Below are 27007 nucleotides of genomic sequence, written 5' to 3'. Positions count from 1 at the left end.
ACTAGGGATCACAGAAGGTTGAAGAGTGGTTGGGGTGGATTTTGGAAATATTCCTAGAGGCATCAATCTTGAGCTGAAATCTGAAAACCTTTCTGAAAGGTGTAGAGAATGGAAAGTAGAAACTTGCTGCTCCTCTGTAGACTAATTCAGGCAGAGGCCTTGAGGCAGAAATTGAGAAATGGGTTTTGAAAAATCAGAAGCCCAGCTTTGCTGGAGCAGAGAGACCCTGGAGAGAAGGAACACATGAGATGGGACACCGAGGTGGAGCAAGTGGAGGCAAGTTGGAATCAAGGGTCAGAAGTTTCTATTTGGTCCAGATGGTAACACGAAGCCACTGAAGGGCCATGTTTACACATTTTCAAAATCCAATTAGAATACCACATGTTTTTATGGTCCAGTCCCCCATTTTGGACCCATTAAATAAATTAGTTGAAAGAGAAAAACAAAGGGAAAAATAAAATGATGTGTCATTCAATAGCATTAGGAAATCATGGGATAAATGTGTGAAGTTGGACTGTTTGACCTGGAACCAAATTAATCCAAATGTGGTCTTGATGACCGAGTCTCCAGCTGAACAAAGGCCCACGCCAATGTTTGAAAATATGAACAGCTAAGAAGAAAAAAAAAAAAAAAAAGATGGTGGTTTGGGTGAGGAAAATAGGCATCTCTCTCCCTTTGAATGGTTTAGACATCCCGCTAATGAGGGTGGAAGGCTAGGCCAGTTGATTTTGCATGCTCGAGTCCAAGCTCTAGAGTCTAACTCTTCTGTAAGAACACTGCTTGAGACACAGGAGGAAGCAGCTGTTTGAGTGGAATTCCCTCTGGAGGGGAAGGAAGGCCAGCCATCCAGATGGGATCAGACAAAGAGAGGATGGGAGAGAAAGCAAGAGAGCAAGCCTAGGACTGTGGCACCTACTGCCCATCCTTTCCTCAGCCCTCGCCACAAATTAGAACCTATAAAATGGTGTGTAGTGGCCCAACAAGAGTGGGAAGACAGAGAAAAATGCTGTTTTCTTGAGACAGTCACCGTCCTCATCCTCCTGTGCTAGGACGATTTCACTGTTTAGAACCCCATGACTCAAAGTGTGGTTCCCCAACAGGGGCATCCATAACCCCCAGGGGCTTCTGAGAAATACAGCGACTCTGACCTCACCCTAGACTTATAAGGAACACGCTGCACTTTCACAATCTTTCCCAAATGATTCATAAGCATGTTAAAGTTTGAGAAGCGCTGTGTCAGAAGATTTGGAGCAAAGTAGATAAGATAAAATTAGAGGTGAGAAAATTAGAGGTGAGAGAATGACTGTAATCCCCTGGGACAGGAAGCAGCATAAGTAGTCCCACCCCCCTGCCAATGGAACTTGGACAGTTTACAAGAATTACTGCAGACCCACCCACTTCTATCCAACCATGGAGACTCAAGACTCACAGATGTACACTTGTGCACACAGATAGAAGTCCCTGGGAATGCATCGGTGGGAGGATTTCTGCTGTGTCCAACCTCAGATCAGCTTGTTTTCTTTACAGTATGACTTCAGAGCTACTGTCTTTTCTCTGAATTACACCCAGTTCCTTTCATCAATTATGTTTTATGTTCTTTCCCTGTTTTACTTCTTACTCCACTCTTGAATCTTTCTTGAGTGCAGCCCCAGGTCAACCAATAACTGGCAAAGCCAAATCAAGACAGTTAGAACCACAGTTATTTGCCGTTCAGCTGGAAAAATAATGATTCCCCAGCTTCTCAAGTGTGGAAATCTCTCAGAACCAACCTCTTTCCAGGGCCTAGGGACCCTCCCACATTAGTTCCAGTGAGCTTTCCATCACTCGTAAGTATTTTCTTATACTCCTCAGGAGGGTCCACACTCGATTAGCTCACACTCCACTGTGCCTCTTCCCATCATCTCAAAAGCTCCTTATTGCCTTTCTGTGTAGTTTTTAAGTCTCTGTCAAGGGCAGGGCACTAACCTGACTTAGGGCAGCAGTTCACGTCTGACGAATCTGAGTTCCTCCTGGCTCCAGGTGTCTGTGGCCCTGGTCAAGTTCCTCAGTCTTTAGGAGCTGCAGATTCTTTACCTGTAGAATGGTAATAATAATACCAGCTGCACAGAAATTCGTCATTATCAAAGAGGCAATGTTACCTAAAGCTGTCAGCACGGCACCTGCCCATGGCAAGTGCTCAAAAAATGATAAGTGACAGCTAGCTGGGGCCTTTGATGGTAAATTAGATAATCTTGACTTACAAGAAGCATTAGTCTATCCAAATGCCTCATTTATACTGTGATTACTTCACTTCTCTCTGGACAGGGCTACCCTAAGATTCATGTAGGTTTTAGGTGAGAAGATTGTCTATTCAACTACACTACTCTTATATGCAGAGAAACTGAAAGAAAAATCCAGTAAAAGAATGCAGAGTCAGGAAGTGTACCATGATGAAGCTGTGGGTGTACTTTCTGACTCTCAGGATCTACGATGAAAATCCTAAATAAAAGGCAAAAGAGCTCGACCTTGTTTAAGTATTTCCACATTCAGAACTCTTGTCAATATCTGTATAAGCGGATTACACGGCTGTCAGCACACTAAGGCCGTCTGCAAGCCACCATTGATAATCCAAGTAAAGAATGTCTGATAAAATCTTACACTGTGATTTTGTTTTTTTAACTAAAAAGTCACTTCTGTGATTGCAGAAAGTTTTGTCCCATGCAGTCGACTGTGCTGTTTCATAACAATGATAAACACACATGGCACTTCACTACAAACTTGGAAATACGACATGATTTCTGCTCTTTCGGCTGACCAGTCATTTATCACAGGTCATTTACATAGGGCTGGATGGCTTGGTAAACTAATCACTCACCTCCTTCATGTAGTGCTGCGTTCTTAGTACATCACGTGAAATTAGTTGGATGATTTTAGTTCCTTCTCCTGGGAGCCACAGCCCAGTTCACAGACAAACCAAAAACAATCTGGCTGAACCCACCAGCCTGAGCCCACATCAGGGGACAAGAGTGTCTTTTTATTTTTTAAGTGTACATTAAAAAATATTTATTCACTTGTTTGGCTGCGTCAGGTCACTGTCGCAGAGCACAGGCTCTCCAGTTGTGGCGCGCCGGCCTTAGAGTGCATGGGCTTAGTTGCCCCATGGCATGTAGGATCTTAGCTCTCTGACCAGGGATCCAACCTGCGTTCCCTGCATTGGAAGGTGGATTCTTAACCACTGGACCACCAGGGAAGTCCCGACAGTAGTGTCTTGATGTTGGATTCATGGACAGCCAGTGAGTCAGTTCTGACTTCTGAGAAGGAAGCTTTGGCTGAGGACAGAGCTAAAAGTACAGTAATAGAAAAAAAGTGATGTCTGTGTGTGCATGTGTGCATAGGTATACATATGCATGTATTTTTGTTTTTTAGAACTTTGCAACGGGTTTTCATTTTTGCTTTATATCTATTACAGTGTCTGAAACCTAAAGAAATACACTTTCTCTTCCAATTTGGATGTGTGTGTAAATATCATTTGTCTGGACTCAGCACACTCAATGCCATGGTTTCTTGGTCTCTGTCTGCTCTGAAATCATCAAGCTCTGTCTGTACATGTGTGTACACGTGTGTGTGCGTGTGCGTGTTTGTGGCTGTAGTTATGAGCTAATGGAGGAAGGCAAAAATTCTGAAAGAATTTCAAGGGGCTACCTAATAAAATTTTGATCACGACATAGGTTATTTGCTTTGAAAAAAAAGAGAAACATCTCTTTAGATTTTTTTTCCACTGGTTTGTTTATCCTCCTGATCTCTCACAACAACATTTCTGGTCTCACACGCTCTTCCAAAACTTTGCAACGCTTCAACAAAAGGTGAGGCCTAAATCCCCTGTCTTTGAAAGTGTGCCTTTTTGTGACTACCCCAATGAATAAAATATCATGGATGTGAGGCTACATGACTTCTGAGGCTGCACCATTAAGAGCTTACAGCTGCTCGCTCTGTCTCTCTCTCTCTCTTTCAGCCTCTCTCCCACATGTCTTGGGAACCCTGAGCTGATATGTAAGGAGTACACCCTCCCTGAAAAAGGGAACCCTCCTACACTGTGAGTGGGAATGTAAATTGGTACAGCCGATATGGAGAACAGTATGGAGGTTCCTCAAAAAACTAAAAATAGAGTTGCCAGATGACTCAGAAATGCCACTTCTGGGCATATACCCAGAGAAAACCATAATTCAAAAAGAGACATGCACCCCAATGTTCACTGCAGCACTATTTACAATAGTCAGGTCATGGAAGCAACCTAAATGCCCATCGACAGAGGAATGGGTAAAGAAGATGTGGTACATACATACAATGGACTATTACTCAGCCATAGGAAGGAATGAAATAGTGCCATTTGCAGAGACGTGGACAGCCCTACAGACTGTCATACAGAGTGAAGTAAGTCAGAGAAAAACAAATATCGCATAATATCACTTATATGTGGAATCTAGAAAAGTGGTACAGATGAACTTATTTGCAAAGCAGAGGTAGAGACACAGATGTAGAGAACAAACTTATGGATACCAAGCGACAATGGCGGGGTGGGATGGACTGGGAGATGGGGATTGACCTATATTATACACACTACTATGTATAAAAGAGATAACTAATGAGACCCTACTCTATGGCACAGGAACTCTACTCAGTGCTCTGTGGTGACCTAAATGAGAAGTAGATCTAAAAAAGAGGGGATATATGTATATGCATAGCTGATTCACTTTGCTGTACAGCAGAAACTAACACAACATTGTAAAACAACTGTACTCCAATAAAAATTAAAAAAAAAAAAAGTACACTCTCCCTGAAGCTGCCGTGCTGGAGGCAACCTGAGGAGAGACCACACTGCAGAGGGAGCCGTGCCCGAGAAGCGCAGGGGTCCAGCTCCCAGCTCTCTGACTTTTCTCAGCTGAGGCAGTAAACTTGCACGGGGCTGAGGGAGCTTTCAGACGACCCCGCGCCCTACCCTCACGCTGCCCTCGCCCATGTCAGGTGCAGCCAGCCTTCCAGTCGAGACAGACTCATCCAGATGGGCGGAGATCAACTGTCCCCACCAAATCCTGTCCCAATCGCAGATTTATGAGCAAAATAAATGTGGTTAAGTGACTCCATTTGGGGGTGGTTTCTTACACAACAACGGATAACTGGAGTACACACCATGTGAAATTAGCTTGATGATTTTTTTTTCCCTTTGGGGAATTTTTTTAAATTGGGGGAACCGTAATCTAATTCCAAGACAAACCAAAACATGTGACTGAATCCACCAACCTGGGTTCACACGGGAGGGCAGTTGTGATTTGATGCTGATTTGGCGAAAGTCAGCGGCTTCTGAGAAGGAGCCTTTGCCTGGAGAAGCAGATAATAATATATATATTTTAAAGTGTGACAACATTGTACCCATGCCAGTTTCCTGGTTTTACTGAACTGTGGTTACATAAAACGAAAACATTGGGGCAAACTGGATGAAGGGTACACGGGATCTCTCTGTGAAGTTTTGCAACTGCACGTGAATCTAATTGTTTCCAAAAAAATTATAAGTGGCTGTATATGAGAACGTGTGTCTGTGTGTGTGTGTGTGTGTGTTGGGGTGGATGATGTGGTGAATGGATTGAGTTGCAATGGCCAACATTCTGGTGGGACGTCCGGTGACTCTTTAATGAAAGTTTGATCATTACATATATTAGCTACTGTTTAAAAAAGAAACATCAAATTTAGATATTTTTATTAATTAATTCACGGCCGCCCCATCAGTCTCACATCAGATTTAAGAAGTGAGAAGGGGCATTTTACTTGCACCTCAATGTGTAGCATTTTCATACTGGAAAACCATGATCAGTATCGATAAAAGGGATCTGAAAACGGTAAAAGAATCCCAGCCTCTCCTGGTGGGTTCCAGTTTCTTCCAGGCTACTGAGAGGGCTTGGGGGTGTGACTGCCAGGCTGGAGGTGATAATCCCTGAAGGGAAAAGCTACCAAACTTGACGTTAATCCCAGGAATCAGTTTGAACTGATGACTAAAGAGATGTTTTTTTAAACAACGGAAAATGAAACTAGGGAGAGTTGCACGGCCACACAGGATCCCTAAGAAAACTTTTACTCAGCTTTCTGAATTCCCTTTCTGTTTTTATCATTAGATTTCTTTTACTGGTAGATGAAGGAAGATGGCAGACATAATACCTGAGGGATCTGACACAGCACTCACAGCACCCAGAGAAGCAGGTTGGAGAAACTGGGAATGACCAAATGGAAATGGAGAGCATAGGTTAGCCCACGTATGGCATATACTGGAAATCTATTCATTTCCCAATAACATACCTGAGAATTGTGGGGTTTTTTTAATTAAAAAAAAATTTTTTTTTAATTTTTGGCCGTGCCGCACAGCTTGCAGGATCTTAGTTCCCCAACCAGGGATCGAACCCGGGCCCCCAGCAGTGGAAGTGCGGAGTCCTAACAACTGGACTGCCAGGGAATTCCCAGAATTGTGAATTTTTTTTTAAACAAAAGGACAAGTATTACTGCAAGCAGAACTTTTTAATTAAAGGAGAGATACAGTTACAGGCAGGAGATATTGATGTGGATCCCTAACACTGACAAGACTTTTTCTCCCCAGCAGTCTGGTGGTCATTGAAGGAGTCAGGAGTGAAAAGACGGACAATGAATTAGAGCTGGAACTCAAATAAGAGCCTCTTGTCTCAGAAAGAAAACTGATTAATTGATAGTGGCGTGAATGGAGGCTTTTTGCTTTGCATGGTTTGATGGCGTGTGCATGCTTGTGTGTGTGTGTGTGTGTGTACACATGCTGATTTTAAGCGACTGATGCAGCAAAATAAATTAGTGTAGATGATTACTGCAAACGGTTGTGATCAGAGATTTTCAAACTTGGCTGATCCTTACCTCCTGTAGTGTTTTTAAAGCGTAGATTCCCAGGCCCTACTCCAGACCTTGTGAGTCAGAATCTTTGAAAGTAGAGCCCTAAATTCTAGATTTTTAAGTGCTCCCCAGATGATTCTTAGTATCACTCAGGTTTGGAGAACTAGGTAGGAATGAATGGATGTTTCAGTTTCCCATCCTTCAAGTGACACTGGCATTAGGCCATTTCTATTCAACTGCGCTGAGGTAACAAGACTGTCCATGGGCCATTCCTGGTGGAGCCTTTCAGACAATGAACTCCCAGAGACAATGGCAGACCCAGTGTGAACTCTCCGCTGTGTGGGAAACACATTCAGAGTGACTTTATTTCTAGATTTGTCTATTTTAACCCAGGAATCCATTTACACATATCCCCCCAAATCTCTTTCCTGCTTCCTCCCTTGAATGCCAACAGTTCACCACACAAAAAGTCCCCAGGCTGTGTGTGGCAGTAGGAGTGTGTCTGCCAGGAGGCAGGCCCTCAGGGCAGACCCCTTCTCAGCCCGGTGTCTGCATTCAGTTAGAACGGTTTCCAAGATCTTGTGTTTCAGGGAGTCCTCCAGACTGGAAGGACTTGTTGTTAAAGGGAATGGGTACTCATAAGACTGGTTCTTTATGAAAACACCCTGACCGGCCAGATTGACAAAGGGGAAGGGGTTTTACTCAAAAATGGATTCTTCTCAACCTTGTGACCAGCATAGAGCTTCACCCTGATCAACTCTATATGATTCAGGGAGGGTTAACTTCTGTTTCTTAGTCGCCAAACCTCAGTGGCTTAACCAAGGTTAACTTCTTATTCCCATCCCAGTGTACTGCAAGCCACTTGGGGCTGTGCTCCACGGGGTCATTCAGGGACCCAGGATCCTTCATTCTCACTGTTCTGCCATTTCCCAGGGTCTCAGGGTCCTCCACTGAAGTCCTTGCATTAGACCAGCAGGTGAGGAATGAGGGAATAATATGGAAAATCCATGGGACGCTTTTTGTGGTTAAAGCTTGGGGATTCTGTTAGCTAGAGCCCAGGTTCATGACCTCGCTTAGCAAAGGAGGCTAAGAAATATAGGCTAGCTATGTGCTTAGGTAAAAATAGAAACAGGTTTTGGTGAACACATAGTCTTTGCCACCATCTCTTTAAAAATATGATGTGATGAGAATGAATTTATCTGTGAGGTTTTCCTCCCCCAAACCCATAACCCCCGACTAATCATGAGAAAAACATCACACAAATCCCAACTGAGGGATAGTCTACAGAATGCCTGACTAGGACTCCTCAAAGCTGCCAAAGTCATCGAAAACAAGGCAAGTCTGAGGACCTGTCACAGCCAAGAAGAGCCCAAAGAGATATGACAGGTAAATGTAACGTGGTGTCCTGGGTGGGACCCTGGAAAAGGACTTTAAATAGAAACTAAGGGAATTTGAATACAGTGTGGGCTCTAGTTAATAACAAGGTATCAGTATTTGTTCACTAATTGTGACAAGTGTATCATATGAGTGTAAGATGCCAGTAATAGTGGAATCTGGGTCTGGGACACGTGGGGACTCTCTGTACCACCTTCATAACTTTTCTATAAATCTAAAACTTTAAAAAAAAATTTTAAGTTTGTTTAAAATTTTTAAAAAGTGCCAGGAAACCCTACTACAGCTGTTTTCCTGCCATAGCCATGAAAAACCACTTTGTCTACTGAGAAATTATTACTCTGGTCTTCCCCTTACACTCATTTATTTTACTTACACCTGTCCCCTCTACCTTTCCTCATCTCAGAGTGATCATGTCTCAAGAACAATTCTTGTATTACCTTTTTAATACCATGCTTTATGCTCCTCTAAGAACATGGACCAAAACAATAAATAATGCAAAAATTAAAAGCTCTTATACCTCTGTGCTAAAACACACAAACATATCCTTAGACACACATGCATACGCATACACACGCACAGGATTCAGGAAACCTCTCACCTGGTTTTCACTGGGGTCACTACTTTTAGATTTTCATATCACAAACTCTATTATTAACAACAGTAACTTACACAGAAACTTATTTTCATCATATTTTGCCCCTTTTCCATGTCATCTCAAAATGTTCTGTACAGAACCTGTCAAATATATTTGAAAATTTCTCCAAATGGTAATAGATTAGAACTTCAAAGGAATATTAATCCAGAAAGATTTCCCATTAACAAGAAGGATTTCCTATGTAAAACTCCCCAGAATAGTTTGGGTAATATAGTATTTCATACCACAGTTCTGGAGATCTACATGTGGAAGAGTCTGAGAACTCCCACAGTAAGTTAATTTTTCTCATTTGGTTTAATCCAACATCACCCAAACTGCTTTGATCTGGAAATCTGTTTTGTTTTCACTTTTCTTTTCCCCTTTCTTGTCTATTATGCATTAACTTCTTGTGGAACTAGAGATTCTTCAACGGCATTTAGATAATGTTACACTCAAAAAGTGGTAAGTTAAATAATATTGGTGTTTTTTTTCACATATTCATAGAGAAGAGAAAAGAAGAAAGAACCTATCTTTTTTCCAGTCTTATTTTCAAAAATTAGACACTCATCTTGAAATTAGAAAAAACTAGTTTGGGTTATTTTTCCTATGTGTGTTTGGGTAAATTATCCTATCTGAGCCTTGGTTTACACATTTTATAAAAATAGACTAATAATAATACTTATTTGAGGAGCTTGTTGAGTGGATTCAATTAAAAACAGCCTGTATAATTATCCCTCTTCCTGGCTGGTGGAGACCAGTGCAAAACATCTGGGTGACTTGGCAGCTTAGTACTGACTGAACAGGCTAACCCTGATGATTTTCATTAAATCGAGAACGCCAATCTCAGATAAGAAGCAAGAAGACTGGTGCCTGGTGGTCAACAAGGGAGGACCCAGGAGGGAAAGCAAGTTAGGAAGTGGGGTAGAGGGGTGGGTGCAGAGAGAGATTTATGACCACCCACCCACAGGCCTTTACACCTGTCCTCAGAGCTGACATTCATTGATCATGGACTCTGTGCTGAGCACCCTGGTAAGTGCTTTCCTGCAATAGCGTATCTAATGTTCATAGTAACCTGTTAGACTGGCCCCCTGATGATCCCCATTTCACAAATGAGAGTGGTTAAGAAATGTGTTCTTTAATGTGAACTGGTGCAGCCACTGGGCAGAACAGTGTGGAGGTTCCTTAGAAAACTGAAAATAGAGCTCCCATACGATCCAGCAATCCCACTCCTGGGCACATAGCCAGAGAAAACCATAAATCGAAGGGATGCATGCACCCCAATGTTCATTGCAGCACTATTCACAATGGCCAGGTCATGGGCAACTTAGGGGTCCCTCGACAGAGGAATGGACCGAGAGGATGTGGTACATATGTGTGGTGGAATATTACTCAGCCATAAAGGGCAACAATTTAGTGCCATTTGCAGCAACATGGATGGACCTGGAGATTCTCATACTGAGTGAAGTCAGTCGGGCAGAGAAGGACAAATATATGATATTGCTTATATGTGGAATCTAAAAAAATGGTTCAAATAAACTTATTTACAAAACAGAAATAGAGTCACGGATATAGAAAACAATCTATGGTTATCCAGGGGGGAAGGGGGGAGGGATAAATTGGGAGATTGGGATTGACATATACACACTACTATATATAAAATAGATAACTAACAAGGGCCTACTATATAGCACAGGGAACTCTACTCAATACTCTGTAATGACTTGTATGGGAAAAGAATCTAAAAAGAGTGGATATATGTATATGTATAACTGATTCACTTTGCTGTACAGCAGAAAGTAACACAACATTGTAAGTTAACTCTAATAAAAATTTAAAAAAGAAAAAAAAAAAAGAAAGAAATGTGTTCTTGATCATTAAGTGGCAAGGCCACGATTCAGATTCAAGCAGTCAAACTCTGGAGCCCAACCTTGTACCACTGTATTATCTGGGTGTCACTTCTGTCAACCTACTTTTTTTTATTAGACTGAACCAGTGACAGCTCTCTACTGCTCTCCTCCCGCCCTCCTCCTTTTCTCTCCATCTGTTAGGATGCCCTAGTAAAGGAAAGTCTACTCACCTAACCCAAGGCCCTTTTCCAGGAGGAGCCAGGACACTGGCATGTCCCCTGCTAAGCCTATATTTCTGATCGAGGTGGAGAGTAAGACCTTTCCATACACAAGGCAAGATGTACCTCATCTCTCCAAGTGTGGTTACCTGGGGACCACTCTCGTTTGCAAGTAGCACTAGCTTTGCAAACAATTCTGCCCATTGGCACCTACAGCCTCGGCTACCAGCTGCCATGACCATTGGAAGACCTGCCCCCTAAGCAGCCACCCTCCCCCTCTATACCCCTTAGGAAACAGCAGACACGTGGAGGGAGGTTCTGTGAAAATCAGAGAGCCATTGCCAGGCTGGAACCCGAGGACCAGCCCCACCACTATGCCTGGCTTTCTTCTTAGGGGACAAAATGTCCCCACCTTCCCAACACCCACCAAGATGTATCTTGGCAAAGCTTGCGGTTGGCTATCCAAAGGCCCTGTAAGAGAACATTTTCCTTATTGAAGTCACTACAGTTTGATGTTTGTTCCTTAGCTTTCTTGGCTCTTCAGGGAAATACATTTTTGAAAATTATTATTTGTCTTTATTTTTATTGTTTGGTAGGTACCTTCAGGATGGATGCATGTTACCTAATCTCAGAGACTGATGCATATATAAAACAAAACAGAAATATACCATTTTACATTTAAATGTGTCATGGCCAACAGGTCATTACATCTAGAATGGACTTGCCAAGGTAGAGCCCATGGATTCCTGTCTCCCTGACTCACCTGGTTCTGATTCATATTTTTTCTCTTATTTTTCCTTTAAACCCAACTTTGCTTTTTTTCTAATTACAAAAATATGGTAGAAGAATCTAAGAAACATATATTAGTGGGAAAAAATGAAGAAGAAAATAGTGATCTTTTATAATCCCACCATTCTGCAATAACCGCAGTTAACATCTTCCAGACATTTTAATATGTACACTTGTATGCGTAAGCCAGGTGTCAGCAGGGTCTCTCTGCTCCTTGTGATCTAGATAAGAGGCCTTGGTCCTTCATTTCATTGCTTTCCTCGGGATTTTGGCAACTTCCCGGGGTCTCACATTCTAATGATCACCTGTGACTCTAACTTCCTGCTTCTTCTCAATTCCATTCTCCACTCTTTAGCTTACAGCTCTTCCTTTATTTTGCTTTGGCCATAGACCCAAATGTGGAAATAAGGCTCTTTCCTTGACTGGTGAGTAACAACAAATTATCCCAACAAGGATTTGTTTGATGCGTAGCTGACTTCAAGTTCAGGATGTGAAGGCCATTACACTTGAATATCAGACATCCTTTTCCTTAGGGACCATCGGTCTTTAAGCCATGTTACTCAGCCGTGCACTTTCTCCCCTCTTCCCAATCTCTTTTTGCTTTTTCCCTCTCACAAACAGAAATCATATTCTTCACTTTTTTTTTTTCCCTCTAACAAAACAGTTCAGTTGACTAAAGACCTTTCCCACAAACTTAACTTCAGGAATTCCCTTTCTATACACAACGTCTCCCCCAAAACTTCAACACTGGCATTATCAAAGGGGCTGGAGTTATTGGATAAGGGCCGTTCACATCCCCAGATGTGGCATGAAGTTTCCACTGAAAATACAGATATGCAACGCATGGCAAAGACAAGAGAGTGAAAATAAGACATTCCACATGGTGGGGATTTCAAAGGGGATGTTAAAAAATGAGTTTCATAGTTCTTAGGCCCCTTCCTCACATCAAGTATATAAAGAGACAAGCATGGAGATCGACAAAGGTTTTAGAAAGACTTCAATGAATAGAGCAGTTAGGGAGCTATAAGAATCTGCATCCCAATATGGGGCCTGGGATGCTTTGCATTCCGCGTCAAGTTCTTGATTAAAAGAGAAAAGCTTCTGGGGCTTCCCTGGTGGCACAGTGGTTGGGAGTCCGCCTGCCGATGCAGGGGACACGGGTTCGTGCCCCGGTCCGGGAAGATCCCACATGCCGCGGAGCGGCTGGGCCCGTGAGCCGTGGCCGCTGAGCCTGTGCGACCGGAGGCTGTGCTCCGCAACGGGAGAGGCCACAACAGTGAGAGGCCCGCGTACCGAAAAAAAATTTAAAAAAAAGAGAAAATCTTCAAGGACCACTCAGAATTGATCTGGTATGTGTTCTCCTCTGTGGGGGAGATACACTAGGCTGATGTCTGGCTTTTGCTTGGAAAACTGAACAGCGGAGCTGGGCACTTGGCTGAGCCTACCCGCCCTCAGAGGAAAGGAAGGTGCATGTTTCTTATGGACCAGATGCGGCCTCATAGTCAGGGAAAGCTGGTCAGACCATCTTTAATGCAGCCCAAGAGGATTTCCTGGGGGCCTTGGGACTTGATAAAGTCTCTGTCTAGTGGGCTGCTGTGAAGAGAGTGGCCAAGTGGTAGGAACACATGACAGAATCAAGAGAAATGCAATTAAGCAAGTCCAGTGGTGGGTCTCAGGAAAGGCCAGCAAAGGGCCAACCAGAGAAAGAGAGCTTCGACCTCCAAACAGGCTCCAGGAGAAGGGCTCCTCTCATTACAGAACCAGTCAAAAGCTTTCTTGTTCCCTCCTCCTGCCCTCCCTGACCAAAACCCTGAACAGTTCAGGAAAATGGGGGGAAAGTGAGGAGACAGAGTGGAGAATGAGTAAGAACCACCAGCCCTTCCAGACTTTTTGCCTGCAGAGGGTCCGAGTTAGATAGAGAAGTTTTATATTAAAACCAGGTGCTAAAAAAAAAAACAAAAACCAGGTGTTAAGATTTGAGAATTACGTGCTAAGAATGGTTAAAACAAAACATGGGGGCTTCCGGGCTTCTCTGGTGGCGCAGTGGTTGAGAGTCCGCCTGCCGATGCAGGGGACATGGGTTCGTGCCCTGGTCCGGGAAGATCCCACATGCCGTGGAGCGGCTGGGCCCGTGAGCCATGGCCGCTGAGCCTGCGCGTCCGGAGCCTGTGCTCCGCAACGGGAGAGGCCACAACAGTGAGAGGCCCACATACCGCAAAACAAACACAAACAAAAAAACATGGGGCTCCCTAAGTTTCCATCTGGAGAATTCCCCCTACCTAATAAAGTCGGAAGAAGCTGTGGAAGACAAAAATAAAGATGCTAACTGAAGAATTTCCCTGGGTTTCGTGCACTATATTGTAACATGATTTTGAAATTACTAACAATTACAAATAATTGTGAACAAGTATTAACAATTCTTTAACCAACATCATTGACCTTTGGTTATTTTTTTATTTTTCTCTATAAACAACACTGATGTGATTACTTTGTATATCTTTAAGGATCTCTTTAGCACAACTTGCCAGGTTACTGGATCGAGGTTAAGATTCACGATGAAAACTTTAGCAATAAATTGCTGAATCACAACAATTTACGTGTCATCCATGCATGCACCTGTCATAGATACATTGGAACCTTCAAGTTCTGCCGTCTTAAAGTGACCTTGCTCTCCTGACCCTGATCCCTTGTGGGTTGATTTACAATGTGACTCTCAAAGGACTAAACTGTCACCCAGCTTTTGAGCTGGTCTTCCCTTCATTCTTGTTCCTATACTTATGAATGCATTTCAGAGATCCAACCTGTTCATGTATTAGCAGCTGCCTAAACGCTGTTTTTGTAGTTTTCAGGATTACAAGAGAGAACTGAAAACGCACCATCATTTGTATATCTTGGATAGATCCCTTATACTTGGGGTGGGAAAACAAATTCTGCAGATCAAATTTTCCAACCTCATGTTTTCCTTCTGAGAAAGATGTGACTGCTTCTCTTGACCTCACAACCTCAGCTAAAGCTGTAATTAGGGCTGATTCGGTAAACGTAGCTTCTGGCTGAGGGGGTGTTATTGGTAACGGTTCTCGTCTTGAACGGTGCAAGGAATAGAACTGCTATGGGTTTTCTGGGGGCTTTGGCTATAGGAAAACAAACACATCTCTTAACAATCTTAAGGAATATTTCAAAACAGGCTTTCAATGAGCAGTAATCTCCTCTGTCTATATTTGGCTATGCAGTACCTTCCCATGAAATGTAATTCCGAGCTGGCTGTCACTTGTCATTCTCCCCGTGTGCAATATTCACCAACATGAGAGCCCTATTTTGCCAACTCCCAGCACTTAATTTTCATTCTCATTCGTGTTACCATTTCTCTTAGAGAGAAAATAACACTCAATTGTCAAGGGGATTGAATGGCTTGTAAATAACAAATGTTATCTTACTCCCTGGAACTTATCTCAGGTTATGTTATGGATTTACCAGGTCCCACAGAATATCAAATACATGAGTCTTAAAGGGGAAAAGTCTCCATACTAGTACATGAAAAAATCCCTAAATTCCAGAAGGGTGAATGAACAGATGGACACTTTTGGGACATGTGTGTGTGTCATTTTTGTTTTACATTTCTTTGGCTCTGCAAGAGAACGCATTTTCTACAAAGTATGGTAGCTGAAGTGAAGGATAATATTAAACTAAACCTGGAAACAAGAAATGAGAAGTAAATAGTTTAGCAAAAGCGTGGTTCCATATGTTAATTTTGAAAAGTTTCGTTATCGAAACACAGGTTTAAAACAACGTGGCCTTGGACTAACACACAAAAGGTAAAAGTGACTGATGCAATGGAGAACACTTTTCTTACCTGGAGGTGTAGATGCCATTCTGACACACTCACATATGTATTTCCAGGTTTTTGTCATTATGAAAATTCAATGTTTTAATAAGCTCCTATAAAAGTAATTATAGGTTGGCGATTTTTTTCCCTGAGCAGTGATTTCTCACACAGAAAATAGAGCACCGAGTGGTTCTAGCAACGTGGGGCACTGAACTATTGCACCTTTCGCCACAACATAAGAGTTCTGGATAAGTTATAACAACACAGTAGTTTCTAAAACATATCAAGGGGAGCAAATAAATATTAAAATGAATCTCTAGTTGCCAGAAATGAAAAGAGAACTCCCAGCCAGCACAGACCTAACGTAGAGGCAGCCTGATGTGGTAGTGAGGTAATAAGATTTAGAAAGGTGTCCTACCATTCATGGGCAGAAATACTGGTGCTCACACCTTGACAGGAAACGTGGACTTTGGCCCCATGAGGCATGGTGCTTGAATTGAGACTGGCATTGAACCCTAGAAGGTTACTGACTCTGTGAAAGACCTTCACAGAAAAACCACCAGGACCAACCTGGCATGCTGCACCTAGCTTGCTCTGCCCAGGGCTCAGGGAAGAACAGAAAAAGAAAGAAAGAAGTGTCCAGCCTGCCACATGCACAGTGACAATCAAATGAACACTTGTAGCTAGTGCAGAATCTCAACTCAGAAATTAACGTGAAAGCTTCTCTCACCCAGGTGAAGTGCTTGGGTATCTTAAAAACACAAAACCATTAAGGACTCAGGGTTAAAGGGACTTACAGAGAAAAAAAAGAGATGCCCTCTATTCTTCCCCCTCAGATAGGTTTTTAAAACTGTGCTGTTGTTATAGTTTATCCAAAATTTTTGTATGTTTGTAGTTGAAGGTGAGTCTGCAATAGTTTAGGTCTACATGTTGCTAGAATCAGACAATGAGTTACTTTCTATGTAAGAAATCACCATTCAGGAGAAAACATGCCAATCTGAAAAATGTCAAGATGCACTTGCAAGAAAAACACTGCACATAATACAAATAATTACTCACCACAGGAAAGTCAACAGGGACAGTCAAAAGAGGATGAATGTCTCCCGTCCCTCCAAGAACCAGAAGAAACAGAACAATCTGAAAAGAAACCAGAAAACAAGATTACCTAAAATTATTAGATATTTTATTTAAAAGAAATAGAAAACATGATGAAAGACATGACGCTGTGTAAAAGAACAATCTAATTAAACAAAAGAACTAACTGAGCTTCTTTCTACAAAGAGAAAAAAATACAATAAAAAATTCAAAGGATAGACTAAAGACCACATTAAATATAGTAGAAAAGAGAATCAACAAACAAAAATATAAAATCTGGGAAATTACTTGTAATGCAGCATCTGGAAATACCTGAAAGGTAAAAGAGAAGTTAAGCAATAAGCAGGATAGATGTAGGCAGTCTAAAATATGTCAAATTAAAATTTCAGAATGGGGGACTTCCCTGGCAGTCCAGTGGTTAAGACTCTGTGCTTCTAATTCAGGGGTTGTGGGTCTGATCCCACGGTTGGGGAACTAAGATCCCATATGCCGTGCGACATGGTCAAAAAATTAAAAATAAAAATAAAATACTAGAATGTGGAAAAGTTTTTAAAAATAAAAATAAAATTTCAGAAAGAAAAAATAGAGTGAAGAGAGGCAACATTCAAAAGGATGGCGGAGGATTTCCCAGAATTTGTGAAACACATCAATTCTCAGATGTAGGAATCCCAGTGAATCCTAAGCAGGATAGATTAAAAGAAAATCCTCCCTTAGACACATTGTAGTGGAGCTATGGAACAGCAAAGAGAAGGAGAAGGTCTGAAGAATAGCTAGAAAGTAAAAAAGAGGGCTTCCCTTGTGGCGCAGTTGTTGAGAGTCCGCCTGCCGATGCAGGGGACGCGGGTTCATGCCCCGGTCCGGGAAGATCCCACATGCCGCGGAGCGGCTGGGCCCGTGAGCCATGGTCGCTAAGCCTGCGCGTCCGGAGCCCGTGCTCCGCAACGGGAGGGGCCGCGGCAGTGACAGGCCCACGTACCGCAAAAAAAAAAAAAAAAAAAAAAGTAACGGTAAGGGAAATAAATAGAAAACACAAATCATCCCATATATCAGCATTCATAGTAAATATAAAATAAACTTACCAATTGATACAGACTCTCAAACTGAATTTTAATTCAAATACAACTTATGATAGTTATTAATGCTGTTCACTAAATATTTCTTACTCTCCTTCTGAACTCATGGTTTGGATTTCATTTGCCTGCTCCCTAGGAATGAGGGGAAGGTGCTGGTTACGACCTGTAAAGCATACGCTGGAGGGATGTGTGCCACACTGGGGTGGAAACCTTCACATCCAGTGTGTGATGTTATCACTTTCCCCCGTTCTGCTACAACCATGAGCATTGATTAGGAGAGTGACTGCTCTGAACCCCAGGGGAAGGATGAAATGGAACAGAGCTGCCCATGGTGCCTTGTGAGACTTGCAGCTTGAAAGAGAGAGATACATCTTTGTTGTTTTAAGCTGTTGAAATGTTAGAACTGTTTATTACCACGGCATAACATAACCCATCCTCACTGATACATGTGAGAGAAAGATGTAAAATGTAAAGAAATATAATTTGAAAGGAAAGAGATGAGACAAGAGATAGAGGAAAGCACTAATCAAAAGAAAACCAGCATATTAATATTAATGTTAGGTAAAATAGTCTTTAAGACAACAAACAATTATTAAGGGGAAAGAAGAAAAATAGAAAATAAATTCTTATATCAGAATAAAAGGAACAATCTGCCGGGAAGATAATCATCCTGAATCTTTAAAGTTCTAACAGCACAGCCCCAAAACATATGAAGTCAAAATGGACAACAGAATTACAAGGAGAGATGGACAAAGCCACAATAATATGTCGGTTATTGCAATCTTATTTCTCTTTGCCAGGCACAGGTGGATGGCTGTCTATTTCACCTGCAACTGAGCAATGGCATGTAAAGAGCAATCCCTACCAGGGCTTCTGGGAAAGGATAGTTTTTTTCCTAATAAAAATCAAGGGATGCCTTTTAAGTCGTTTTGTCTTTGAATGGGACTCGTTTTGTCTTTGAATGGGACTTCATGAGAAAGTGATGGTTGGAAGTAGAACTAGACATTTCCCTTCAGACTTATTATTATATGGCATTTTATAAAACCCCATTTCTTATGTCAGTATTAGTGCAGCCCAAAACATCCTAACAATACAAAGATGAACTTGCCTTATTTGGTATCAGTAACCATGATCAAGTTATGACAATTAAAACAGCAACGTACTAGTGAAGAAACACACGAGTTGACCAATGAAAGACAACATACACATATGCGAAATTGATATATGACAGAAACGGCATTACAAGTAAGTGGAGACAGAATGCGCGATTAAATAGATAATCCTGAGAAAACTCCATTTGGAAAAAAAAAAGTTAGAAATACTAACTCAGGAATATTACATCCTACCTAATAGAAATATTACCTATTTCTGTAATACAGAAAATTACACTCCAGGAGGATTAAAGACATAAATATGGAGAGTAAATTTTGAAATATTTCAAAGACTATATTGGAGAGATGCTAAATTTTCTATGTGTACTTTACCACAATTTTTAAAAAAATACATGCTTATGGACAAATACTTAATAATCCATATAAAATTATGAAGTTAAGTTTAAACAAAAGAACACATTGGAGAGTATCTTTATACACATGAATTAGAGAAGAATTCCCAAAACAAGACACATAAACCACAAATGGTAAAAACAAAGAATGATCCATTTAGTGACATTCAAATTAAAATCCTCTGTATAACACAAGGCAATCCAAAGTGAAAAAGCAAACCACAGACCATGAAAAGATATTTGCTACACTTACAACCAACAAAGAATCCATATTCAGAATATGAAGAACTCCCTCACAGTAGTAAAAGAGAGAAAACAATCCACTTCTTAAAAAAGTGACAAAGGATATAAATAAGTGTTTAGCAGAAGAGAAAACCCTAGTGACCAATAAATATATGGAAATACATAGCAATCCCATCAGTGGCAGGGAAATGGAGACTCAGTCAGCAATGAAGTGTCTCTTCACACCCACTGGCCAGACCAAAGAATAATGTCTCATCATAACAAGTGTGGGCGAGGATGTGAGGCTTGGGAACTCTCAGATCTGATGTGGGGAGTAAATGGGAACAGCCTCTGATGGATATCACCAAGCTGCTCCCAACTTGGCGATGTTCAGACTCTACCACTAGATACAGATCCTTGAGAAATGTACCTGCTCACGCGAAGACCCAAAGAGCAGGACCCTCACTGCACATTGTTCACAACAACAAAAAATCAGAAGGAAACAGACAGACTCATACATGAGGCATCAATAAATTATCCTTCATACGTATAGGGGCTTACTAAACAGCAGTTAGAATGAATACTCCTTGATCTAGTGTATCAACATAGATCTATTCTACGTTGAGGGAATAACGAAACAACTTGCAAATATATGATTTTGATAAACAGAAAAAGAAAACAATACTATACATCTACTTAAGTGTCCAAACATAAAACTTTTTTTTTTTTTTTTTGCGGTACGCGGGACTCTCACTGTTGTGGCCTCTCCCGTTGAGGAGCACAGGCTCCGGACGCGCAGGCTCAGCGGCCATGGCTCATGGGCCCAGCCGCTCTGCGGCATGTGGGATCTTCCCGGACCGGGGCACGAACCCATGTCCCCTGCATTGGCAGGCGGACTCTCAACAACTGCGCCACCAGGGAAGCCCAAAACATAAAACTTTTGATGGGAAAGTTATAAAAACTTCAAGACTGTGGTTAATTCTGGGTAAAAGAGAAAGGAGTATATGGAACATTTCAAATATATCTGCAAGATTTCCTTCTTAAAACAAAGATATGGATCTGAAAGAAATAGGTCAGATGCCATCATTTATTCAATCTAAGGTTAAATATACTTGGAGGTCTGTATATTCTATTTGAAATGTAATTCTTTTGTATGTTTAAGAGAATCAATGCATAAAAATTTTAAAATGAAACATTAATAACAAATTATAAAATAAACAAAAAGTTAAATATACAATGAGGTATAAAAAAAGGTGAAAACATTTAATACTATGGTTGTAAGAAAGACATGCATTCTGTTTTAGAATGGAAGGACGAGAAAGGAAGATGTATTAGGTCTCTACCCTGAGTCTACCTATGTGCCCGCAACTTCTGGAAAAGTTCCTTGCCAGGTTATCAAAGACTCAGGTGCAGCTGAGCTCAGGCTCTCTGAACAGGTTTGCATTTGTAAGTCTGCAAGCAGGTGGTAGCGGTGGAGGGGTGGACCCCAAGAAAGGCAGCAGAGGATGGGGCCCTTTAGTGCTGACCCCTCAGCAGGCCAGGCCACCTCCTACCACATCCAGGCTGGGCCTTCATCTGGGTTTAAAGGTCTCAAGAAGCGAGCAAGCTCTAGTCTCTGTGCGCTGCTTTTGTCAACTTGGCCTGACATACCCGTGTGGCCAGGGCTGGCTTCCTGGGCCCCCTGACCTGCATGGTCACACGCTGTTCCACACTGAGAAGGGCCCCGTGCTTGGTTTCATGCTCTGCCGTTGCCGTCTTAACAAAGGCCCCTGCATTTTCATTCTGCACTGAGCCCTTCGTATCACGTAGCCGAGGCTGCTCGTGGCACCAACAGAGTGGTGACGGCCTGTGTCTAAAGGCCTTCGTTCCTCTCCTGGTCACCACGGCTACTGACACTCACATGGCATCTCCCGTTTACATTACTTGCCAGGTCTCTGCGGGTCTCTGCACTGGCTGCCTCTATGTTACAGCTTTGATCTTTCAGATCCATCTCTGTAGCACTAAAGAGGGTTTGGAGAAAAGCTGCCCTTCAGCCACGGAGCTCTGGGAAACTTTGGTGTCTGGGGCAGAAGACCGCATTCAGTTTGATTCTGACATGCTAATTCTGTCTATCTTCAGTGACACTCACGACAAGAACTTAAAGTAAAAGTCGAAGAAGAGATACAGTTATGGTATTTCAGAAGTGATTATTTGGGGTGTATTTAGGTAAACACGATCTGATTGTATTTACACGGCATTAACATACACACCTAGGCGGAAAGTCTTGTACAGTCCGTATCCACATCAAAGGCACCTTCCTAATGCTGGCTTTCATAGATACTGAGTATCTGATTCTTAGGTTTTATACTTGAAAAGTGTTTTTTTTTAAAAGATCAATATTATTTCCAGAACCCAGCAGAGGTTCACTTTTGGAAGCTGAAGCAATTCTGGAAAAAGAAGTTCAGGCCTTCCACCTAGGGCCTTGAAGGGCCGGTCCTCTAAAAATCTCCAGGCTTCATCCTTTGCCACTGCCTTGCGTAGACTTCTCGGGGAATTTTAAGGCAAGAATCCCAGGGAAAAGAGGAAAGGATGGCTCTGGGTGCCATGAATGGAGGAACCAGTTCTAGAAGGAAGACCTCTCCTGGGGCCGGGCTGAGGATGGGCCCGGGGCTTTGGTGCTCCCGGTCTTGGTGGCTCTGTCGTGCTCGTGAGCAGAAAAATGCTTATCCTGCCTTGTGGCTACCTAGGTTTGAAGCTTGCATTATATTGGGGGGAGGGGGAGTTCCCCTTTGCAGACTCATTAATTCCTGGGTACACATAACATTCTGTGGTATAAGAAGCATGCCTGGAATGGAGGGGACAAATATACAGGAAGTTTGTCCGTGCGTTTTGCACACACTGTGCTCTGTGGTTATGAGGGAATCGGGGGCATTCAGGGCAATGGCAACGTCACTCTTGACATGCTGCAGGGCTCCTGGGGAAGATAACGTGGTTGTCTCCCGTGGAGACGTCTCGAACTCCCACTGGGAAAACATTAGAAGAAAATAGACATAACAGGGACATATTTGATTTTTTTCATGTCATCTAAAGACCACAGAGAGTCTGCGATATGAAAGACTGACATTCCTCCTTGGTCTGCTTATGCTGCGTAGATACACGTGATCACATGTGGAACGCAAGCATCTGGAACATGTATACGTATCACTGAATCACGTTGCTGTACACCTGAAACTAACATGACATTGTGAATCAACTGTACTCCAACAGAAAATAAAAAGTTTAAAAAAAGGCAGATTGAAAAAAAAAAGAGTCTGGAACAGCACAGTTGTCATCACAGTGCTGCCACGCCTTCTGCCCCTTTGCAAGGCACTTCACCTCTCCAAGTCTCACTTTCCACATCTGTGGAAACGGGGGTGACATTGGGATCTTCATCATAAGGTATCGGGGATGAGATGAGAACCTGCATGAAAACGCTTAGCTCTGAATCTGGCACTCGGGAAGCCTTTGGGGGATGATTAGGGCACAGGCTGTCAGGCAGGGGCCTCGCAGGTCTGGACCCTTTCTCCTGCCCCTAAATTCAGTGTGGAGGGTACCTATGTTACAGCAGTAGACCTAGAAGCCAAGAGAAAGGAGGTAAGCTTTAGTTCCTCTGAGGCTGAGAGCCTAGATATGTAGGGAAAACTAGCATGGAACAAAGGAAGCAGGAGAGGTCTAAGAAAGGCCTCAAGAAAAGAAAAGCATTAGGATTTCGTTTCTGTTGAACACTAAATAATCCCCGAGAGGACTAAACTCATCACGGGCCATCCCGGGTTACTAATGTGGAAATCAATATGTCTAATCCACGCAGCTCTCCAGCTCTGGAGACAGGCACCCACAGTGTGCTCTGGCTGGGCGCCTCAGGCCTGTCCCTTCACCTCCTGTAAGCCCAGGTCTCCTCACGTATAACATCGTGTTATCACTCGTGCGTCACTTGTGGGCTTATTGAAGTGTTGAATGTTCAGTCCTCAGTAGTGGTAGCCTGTATTCTCCTTAGCTTGTCCCCAGAGAAGCTCTATGCTCAGAGGACACAGCAGCACCACAGTCACACTTTCGGCGCGTCTCTCAGACGATGGATCAAAGGGTTAGCTTTTCTGATTGCTCGCAGCCCGTTTCTGTCAGCCTTTCCTCTTGCCCTCCTCCCCTGGGGTCCCCAGAGACGTGGGAGCCCCCATGAAGACTCCTCAGCCAGCCAGCCAGCCTCCATGCCGTGTGATGACCTGAAAACCCAGTCATCTGAAGACTCTGACGTGAGCATGAGTCACCTCTCTCAAAATGTTACACTTATGAGGACAGTGCTATTTGTTAGCACAGACAATGGGGTCATGTCTCCTTGAAAATTCCTAGTCACATGTTAGAACACCCCCAAGTCAGAGGGGAGAGCTTGCCTCCAGATTCTGCAGGGGACTTATCGACCCTTACTCGACCCTTATCGAGTAAGCAGTGTTAGGCTGCGACTGAGTGAATGGACGTCCATGAAACTGTCCCTTAGCTTGTGAAGCCCCTGCCTCTGCCAGGTCCACCACGAGCATCTGAAGCTGCCTACCTCCTCAGTATCCAGGTGTCTTTTCTTCCTTACTAAAGCTTCCCAATGTTATTCAAGGAGACAATGTTCCAGATTTTTAAAATAAGAGCTACCTTTATCACATTCCCTTGCAACCGAGGCGGCTATTACAGGCAGTTCTCACCAGTGAGAAGCAGAAGATTTCTGGGGATTCAGGGGAAGCTGCGTTTTCCTGACAGAAGTGGCACCTTTCCTCCCTGTGCTTTCCCTTTTCCTCTTTTGGCCTGGAATACAGAGGGAAGGTGAGGATACAACCCCCGTAAGGACGAGGCTGCATTCTAAGGAGGGCAGGTCAGAAAGACAGAAGGAGCCTTGGATTTTAAAAAGGTGGCAGCCCCTACCTGCAGCTGTATCATCGGATGAGGAAGAGAAACTGGTTAAGCCACAGCAGACTGATTTGTGTTCCATGAGGAGCTCAATTTCTAAATGACCCAGGGCTTCATCTCCAGGTTCCTGAAGTGAGTGCGTTTGAATCGGGGAGCGTCTAGTCATTCAATACTCCAGGGCCACTTAATCCCACCACGGTGGGGACATCCTACTAATACATGTTCGGAAGTTGCAGGAAATCAGACCAACAAGTACAGACCCTTCCCCCCTCACCCTTCCTGTCGCATCTCCCTTTGCCAGCATTCCTTCCCCCGTTCACTCTTACCAGACTAGCTCCCTCTTTTGGCCTTTGGGCCATGAGGTATGGCCACTTGAACTTCTCCAGTTGGCCTTTTGTGGAGAACTGGATGTGAGAAGCTCACATACACAGCAGGAACTCTATCATCCACACATGTGCGTACATCTCCCAGTTGAGACCAACTCGTAGAGCATTCCTTGTCCTGGAATTGCCAAGTCTGTATGATTTACACACTTCTCGTACAGCCCTGGGAGGCCAAATGCTGTATCTTAGCGGTTTTTTCGTGTGTGTGTGTGTGTGTGTGTGTGTGTGTGTGTGTGTGTGTGTACGCAGAGGAATAACCTGGGAAACAATTAAAATGCTTATTTCGATTTCCCACTCCTGGAAATTGTGATTCAGTGAGTGGAGCCCAGGATTTAAACTGTTGACACGCACCACGTGTTTCAGCTGCAGGCGGCCCCTGGATCAGACTTTAGGGAACTCTGACCCACGGTGGGCCTGTGATGGCTCTGTGTGAATAAGCTGGTCCTCGCCTGAGAACAAGGTTTGAGGAACAGGGAACTGAAATCAAGCCAGGGTGGGGGCACGGCTGGGGGTTGCGAATAAGGAATGTGGGAAAAAAAAAATGGGCAGGAGGGAGGGGGAATGAGAATACTAAAATGAAAGGATGAAACTGTCAGAAGACCAAGTGTCCATCCCTGCAGAGGTTTGGACCTGTCATTCCTGTCCTTGTACCTTCCAGGGGCAGGATGTTAGTACCAAATTGTCTGCTTAGCTTAAGGGCTGCAGACTTATCATCATAGGTGTTAAACCAATAGAACACAAGAGACAGAAGCAATTTAATGATACTATTCATTTTGCTTAAAGCATTTACATTAGGCTATATTGACAGGGTCCAGCTTCTCACTCAGAATCAAATCATGTGCATTCAGGAGACTGAGTGTTAAGTGTATGTGAGGGAGAGGGGGTGTGGCGTGTCTTGATTCGTGTCATATTTGTGCAGTCGACAGAATTCTTATTTTAGAGAAAGATGAGACAGACTTAGAACAGTTCATTACCTCTGGGCCACAGGCTCTTTTTTCTTGGGTCAAACCAGCAAGAGTTTTAAGCCAAGTGTGAGCTTTGAGAAAACAAGGTTCACAGCGGGGTGCTTGGACCCAGGACCACAACCCGGGCTGGAGCTGGAGGGGCCAGAGAGCTCAGAGCCCCACCAAAGCCGAGCTAATGAGGATTAATTGGGCCTTCCTGGGCACCAAGCGGAGGGTAATTGGGTCCCTGGACGAGCTGACCTCTTTGTTGACTCACCATTTAACGGGAGCTTAAACGGTGCCACATTTGGAGCAGCAGACACATTCTTCTGCGTGTCCCTCGATCCTTCTTCCCTGCTTTTCTTCCCTCTTCCTTCCGTCTGCCCTTCTTCTGGCCTTTTTGGGGGAGGCAGGGTGGCCGGTCAGTGGACTTGTTCTGCCAGCGGAAGACAAGCGTTACTTGTTGTCTGGCCCTCTCTGTGGGTGCTGGGGGGGCATCCCTTAATGGGGCCCCGGCCACAGCAATGGAGCTAAGAGACTGAATAGCGCGGCTCTGCCCCTGGTTGGTGGCTGCAGTCTCCCTCTCCCCCGCTCTCAGCTCGGCTTGCCAAGCGCCTACCTCCCTGCTCGTGCCTGGGGGCAGTGGCCCTGCTTCTGCACCTCCGTGGCTTGCTTTTTTTTTTTTTGCCACGAGCTGCCTGCTGGGCTAACTCAGTCTTTCCCTTCAGCCAGCAGAGGGCTGAAGTCCCCACCTACACAGGCCGAGGCTGATTTTGCATTTTTTTTTTTTAATTGGGGTATAGTTGCTTTACAATGTTGTGTTAGTTTCTGCTGTACAACGAAGTGAATCAGCTACACGTATACATATCTCCCCTCCCTCTTGCACCTCCCTCCTCCCCCATCCCATCCACAGAGCACCGAGCTGGGAACCCTGCACGATACAGCAGTTTTGCCTGGACCTCTTAAGGCTGCCGTTTTCCTGTTGCTGAGATGACAAAGTTTCTGAAATGATACCTCTGGCTATTGAGTGCAACCAGGTGGCCTCCTGGGATCCAAATAAGAGGAAGAGCAGGTGGATTCAGCTTTGCTCTTTCAGGCTTTAACACGACCATTCATATTGCATCCCGCCTACTCCTACAGCAGGGTACCCCGACCTCTCATCCAGGAACCACTGCCCCCCTCCCTTTTTCTTTTTTTTTTTTAAGATTTTTGTGTGTGTGTGTGTGGACCATTTTTAAAGTCTTTATTGAATTTCTTGCAATATTGCTTGTTTTATGTTTTGGTCTTTTGACCGCA

At 43.4% G+C, this 27007-nt stretch overlaps 1 long non-coding RNA gene across 4 annotated transcripts in view; it reads right to left on the bottom strand.

Moving 5' to 3' along the window:
* The window catches only part of LOC117313569 (uncharacterized), a 38439-nt gene extending 12084 nt beyond the window's left edge, over positions 1-26355 (bottom strand). For 2 of the 4 annotated variants that reach the window (XR_004528075.2, XR_012333864.1), the window contains exons 1-4: positions 25989-26337; positions 16645-16722; positions 5278-5355; positions 1966-2073 (exon numbers count right to left, since the gene is read on the bottom strand). This is a non-coding gene — a long non-coding RNA (uncharacterized lncRNA). Of the gene's footprint in view, positions 1-1965; positions 2074-5277; positions 5356-16644; positions 16723-25988 lie in introns of all 4 variants that reach the window. The other 2 variants (XR_012333865.1, XR_012333863.1) reach the window with 2 other exon arrangements.
* Between the last annotated feature and the right edge of the window lie 652 nt (positions 26356-27007).

This window comes from Tursiops truncatus, chromosome 9 (assembly GCF_011762595.2).
Source record: "Tursiops truncatus isolate mTurTru1 chromosome 9, mTurTru1.mat.Y, whole genome shotgun sequence".
NCBI classification, from domain to species: Eukaryota; Metazoa; Chordata; class Mammalia; order Artiodactyla; family Delphinidae; genus Tursiops; species Tursiops truncatus.
The sequence above is the reverse complement of the archived record's forward strand: the minus strand, read 5'-3'. Positions and strand labels throughout refer to the sequence as shown.